We start from the raw sequence: 5866 nt of genomic DNA on the forward strand, positions 1-5866 counted from the left end.
ACCGAATTAGCTCGAACTATTTTAGTAATGCGAGAAAAATGGTTGCATTATTATTTGCAAATTCCTCTTGTCTATTTAGTTGGTATTGTTTTTTATCCACGTATTAAATTAGACGGTTTACTAGATTATTTGAACGTGTATTATCATGATTGTTTACATTTCGAAGATTCAATAGATATTTCAAATATACTATGACATGTTAAAGAATCTATAGTAGCATTATATGGAGAATTTTGTAGTAGATATGATTTAAGTGATTCTTGATCTTTACAATCTACTGCCTCACGTAGCGAAGGTGGTAGTTCACTTAGTAGATGGTATAATATGCTTAAAAGTAGGCAAAAAAAAACAAAAATGGGCAACAAGTAGTATTTCTGAATTAGAAAAATATTTAACCACTCAATTTGAATTTTGTGATGCAAAACATAGTACAGATTTCAAAATCCTGAAGTGATGGAAGAGTCACCAAAGCGATTATCCGGTTCTCGCCCTCATCGCTCGTCAGATATTAACAACCCCTTCTTCAACGGTTGCAGTTGAACAAACATTTAGTGCTGGAGGATTAATTTTGGACTCTCGCCGTTCAAGATTAAGCTCGGACTCTATTGAAGCTCAAGCTTGTGTCGACGATTGGACGAGGGCGAAATATCGACACCAAGAGCTAGATCGTGAACACGAATTTTTTAGCGATGATATTGGAGATACCACCGCCACGGGTACCACAACGGGTAGCGACGATTGACGATGAGGTAAGTTGGAGTTCTCAAAGGTAAAAGAACTACATGGGCTTTGATTCTTCTATCCCCAAGAAGATATGTAGGCGCTTAATGATAATTCATTAAGTTCAAGCCCATTCCTCCTCTCTCTTTTTTTCCCCATATTTTATTGCAATGTACAATTTAATTGTATTTTATAATTTATAATTTATTATGTTTATTTTATTATTTATTATTTTAAAAATTATTTTTAAAAAAGGAACCGGAATGAACCGCCGGTTCCGAACCGGAACCGGCCCGGAACCGGAATTTCCAACGGCCGGTTCCGGTTCCACCTTTTCGTGGAACCGGAACTAGCGGTTCCACGGAACCGGCCGTGACTAGATCCACCCCTTTATTTTGCTTTCTATTTTCTATGTTGAGGATGCCAATTTATCATGTGGACTCTGTTTTCTTCATCGCTTTTTCATTAAGCAGCAGATCTTATTGGAAATTATTCGCTTCGATGTTCACATATGAGAGGTATTGATAAATATTTGTCAATATCAATGATCATAGCCAATAAACTTCATTATCATTTGGGAGAGTAATTCCGGATAACTTTTCGGCTACCTCTTGAAAATGTTCCTTGGCTGTAAGGAGTGTGTCGCGACCTAAAATTTCAGGAAATTTTCGGGCTAATGGATTATCATGTTAATTATTTAACTAACCTAACTCAGACTCTCCCAAGTCCATACCAAATCGCAACTTAAGGTTCAATTGATTAACATGCAATGTATTTTAATTTTGGAGCAGCCACTAATCATTTATGGTAGGTCGATTAGAAACCTAAATAAAATAGCGGGAGAACTATTTTATTCCTACGAACTAGAGATTAAGAGTTCGGGGACTTGATTACACCAGATTACTCTAACGCCCTTTCGGTACCATTTTATTTCATGAAAAAATCATTTGAGAAGGCAACATTAATTGATTTTAACCTAAGTCACTAACAAAGTTTATCATGCGGGTGCACAATCAATTAATGAATATCCAGAAGTCAATATAATCAAGGGAGCATGCGCCACAAAATTATTGTATTTTTTTTATTTTCGATTTTTATATGAATGCATGAAAGACTATACTATATGTGATGCAATGTCGTGATGCAAATGCAAGACTAAGCTAAATGGCGTGCGAAAGATGACATGCAAATGAAAATTAACTTTGTGACATATGAATTAAAATTTTAAATATGCAATTTTAAACTAATGTATAAAGATATGCTTATAGTTTAATTAAATTGATTACGTGATGTTAGAATCAATTAAATTAACCTAAGCATACAATTCTACATGCAATGCAAACTAACATGCAACCTATATGACATGGTATGAGATGACATCGCAAAGATGAATGACGTAGCAAAGATGAATTCTTTATTTTCGGATGAATTTATCTCCTAAAATAGAACTATGCCAAAATAATTTTTATCTTGCATATTTTAGAGTTTACATTAAACTAAACCCTAATATATTAAAGATGAATTATTTTAAACATGAGATTCTATCTAAACATGCAATTTCTATTCTAAAATGCAATCTAACCTAGTTATTTACAAGAAAAAGATTAGATATGCAGTGATCTACATGATGCTATTTTTGAAAAGATATGTAATTTTCAAATATGGAAAGTGAATGAATACAATTTTTTAGAATTTTCGAGATTAGATCACGCGACGGATATATTCTAAAAAAAATATGACAATCAAACAATTCAAATCAAATTAGGAAAGTGAATATACCAATCAATGTCAATCAAGAAAGTGGATATATCAATCAAGTTTTGAAATATTTCGCGAATATTTGAGTTAATCTTTAATTCGTAATCTTACGATTAACGATTAAACTCAAATCCTTGCCTAATCGAGTATCCCATCAATAATCCTAAAGATGGATGTTCTCGATCGTGTGACAAGTTGCGGATTAGGAAAGAAAATTTTCCTAATCAACCTGTATTTTGAAAAAATATCCACTTTGATGCAATATTCAAGATATGCAAATAAATCACAAAATAAGCAAGTGAATATATCAAAGTTCAAGATAGGAAATTTACCTTGTCTTGCAAATTTATGCTTCCCTAATTTGGACCGGACCAAATTTTGCACTCCAAGCTTCCACTCCTTGGATCGGTTTAGTGAGGACACGTTCGGACAAGAGAAACCAACGTTGACGTTAAATGGCCCGTGATCGACAGAGGACAGCCGCAACACGCAGGGGCAGTTCAACTAGGCAAATAAGAATTTTCGGACCTTGATTTGCAGCAAAACAGCCTTTGAAAAGTGAATGAAATAGCTAAAAAAAAACGTTAGTAGTCGCACGGACAAGAAGCGCCGGATCAGCAACGTTGTGGTCTTCGGTTTGGCTTGGATTTGTCCTCTGCTGCCGCAAGGGACGAGAACGTCGGTGGTAAAGGACTCGCTTGAAGACACAATTATACGGTCGAAAGTTGCTAGTTGTCGGTGAAAACGTGGCCACAAGAAGTGAGGAAGCAGCAGCTACAAGGAAAAAATCAAACAAAAGAACTTGCTCGTCCTATTTTGCACGTGGATTGATCTCCTTTTGTCCCCCCACTCACCTTGGCCTTTTGTGTTACTTGAGACTTCGGATGAAGGAGAGGAATTGACTGGTGCAAGTTTGCAGATGAATCTTCTTGAAGACCTCTCGAGCCGTCCCCCGCACTTTTCTTTAAAGCTCTCTCTCTTGCCCCGAAAGCTCCTCACGCACGCTCTTTTTTTTATTTTTCTATTTTCTGAGCCTCTCCTCCATTTCAACGTGAACATGAGTCTTATATAATGCAAGGTTTAGAGCTTCAAACGAATATTTCAATTCCTATATTGAGATAAAGGATATTCTTAAAGAAATCTCAAGATTTGATAATAAAATGCTGAATTATCCTCCAAGATTTATTTTGCTAATTGGCATTATATAAATTTTGGCTATAACAATAGGCTCAGCCGAATTTTGTGCGGGCTTGGGTTCATTGCTTGTTAATTTAAGCTCAATTCTCCGCCACCAGTCCAATTATGTTGATGCAAAAGTAATGCAATGGATGTTAAAATGATTAAGCATTTTTGGCCAGGGACTAAGATTAGTCCCTAATTTTCTATGCAAAAATGACTAAAAAGGTTAGTTAAAATTTAGGTGTCAACAGAGTGTCGCCAAGAGTAGCTGTTCAACCTTCTCATTTTCCGCTAAGTTTTCTGCTTTTTAATATGAACAACAAGTGGATGGAATTGAATATACTAAATTGTGGATGGAGAAGGGATCCCATTAAAGGATCTAATTTAGAAGAATATAGGCCCAAAGGGTGGAAAAACATGATTCTGTAAGTAGAGAAGGATGCATGAGCACTAGCTAAATGAAATGAAGGAACTCGTTTGTTATTAGCTGGGACAGGTCTCTTTTTGGTGGTTGGAATTGTCTTCTCATATCCTTTACGTGACCTCAAGGGGATGACTCCCTTAATTCATGGAGGCATGTGAATTCGCTATGTTTGTAGGCAGTTTTATTTCCTCTAATTCGTTATTTGCTCAACAGAACAAAGTAATTATCATTTATCTCGTGTTTAGTTATTGTGTTCACTTGATTCTGTTCCATGTTCATTATTTTTACACTTTCTTGCTAGAAGTTTGTCATACCGACAATTCAATTTTTTTGTTTTTTTTTTTTTCCGTTGTGGAGCGTTGAATTTATGCAGGCATGGATCACCCTGGGTAGAGCGCAGTTAAACTTCGGAGAGCCTGATAGTGCTATTGCCGGTTTCGATAGAGCGTTATCTCTTAAGGTATGCTGCTGATCATTGTTATTCTTCCAGCTTTCTTGTGCGCAGACACTAATGAATTAGCCTCCACATTGCAGCCGGGTTGTGAAGAATCTCAAGATGACAGGAGAACTGCGCTACATCTTGTAGAGAAGCGAAAGCAGCTACATTTGTCGGGCGTGAGCACAACAAAAAACCGTTTTGTGGGTTGCAGTTAAAGAATGAATCTTTTGGTCCAGATGCTTGCAAGATCTCTTTTATGTTCTGGCTCTAGAGGAGGAGCCCATGGCCCTCTCGTCTGTAAAAAGCTTTGACGAGGTCTGAGCAGCTATTATACCTTGTTAAGCTCTTAAGAAGATGCAAGGTGGTTGAAGAAATATTTATGCAGTCTGACATTCCTCGTTCAAAACTAGAGGTCTAGAGTTAGAAGGATGTCACCTCTCACCCGACTGAAAGCTGGTCTCTTTAGACATCTTGCCTTTTCACCCTTGCGACTAGGACTTTTGTTTCTTCTTGGCTACTTTCTTCTCAATCCTTCTTGTATGTTACTGAACTAATTCCTTTCAGCATAACGTTTATCATCTGCTGAAAAAGGATAAATGACAATGCTTGAGGGAAGAATGTAAATTCACAAAACATCCTCAGTCGTCGTTTATACTCTGTTGGATGTTTGGTCTTTCTAGTTTATTCTTGTACGTAGAAATGAACGAGCATTTGTCTCAGTTTCAATGCCCTTGGCTGAACAATGATCATGGTGCCTATACTAAGGATTTTGTTGCTCTTTCTCTATTTGGTTTTCGCGAGATCATGGTTCCTATACTAATGACTTTTTTATTCTTTCTCTATTCGGTTTTTGCGAGATCATGGTAACATACAGAGCACCAGCACCATTTTTCAGGGGCATTCATTGCGAATAGTTCCAACCCTGGAGCACCCTACTTGTCGGAATCGAATTGATCCATCTATAACTCGAACAGTACCTAATAATTCTGTCGGCATTCTTTGCGTGAAAAAAGGTTCCTTATGCCCAAGCAGCATTCACTTCTGCTAGGACATTCCGACCCTAGACAGCTCTCTTAGTGCTTCTTGCAACTTGTCAGGTTTAGCATAGGGTTTTTCAGTATGGAAGTTACTTCCCCTCTGCATAGCTAGCTAGTTCTGATGCCAAGTGAAAACAAATAATCACAGTCGACATCCAAAAATTGAAGAAACAATTGCCGCACTAAAACTGCACAGACAAAGACACTCTTTCGAATATATCAACAGGGGTCTGTCCATCATTATCTATTGAGTGCATCAGAAATGCGGGCGTCATAAGCACTGTTTATCTGAGTCTAAAGAACCTTAGA

This window comes from Rhodamnia argentea, chromosome 2, assembly GCF_020921035.1.
Source record: "Rhodamnia argentea isolate NSW1041297 chromosome 2, ASM2092103v1, whole genome shotgun sequence".
NCBI lineage: Eukaryota > Viridiplantae > Streptophyta > Magnoliopsida > Myrtales > Myrtaceae > Rhodamnia > Rhodamnia argentea.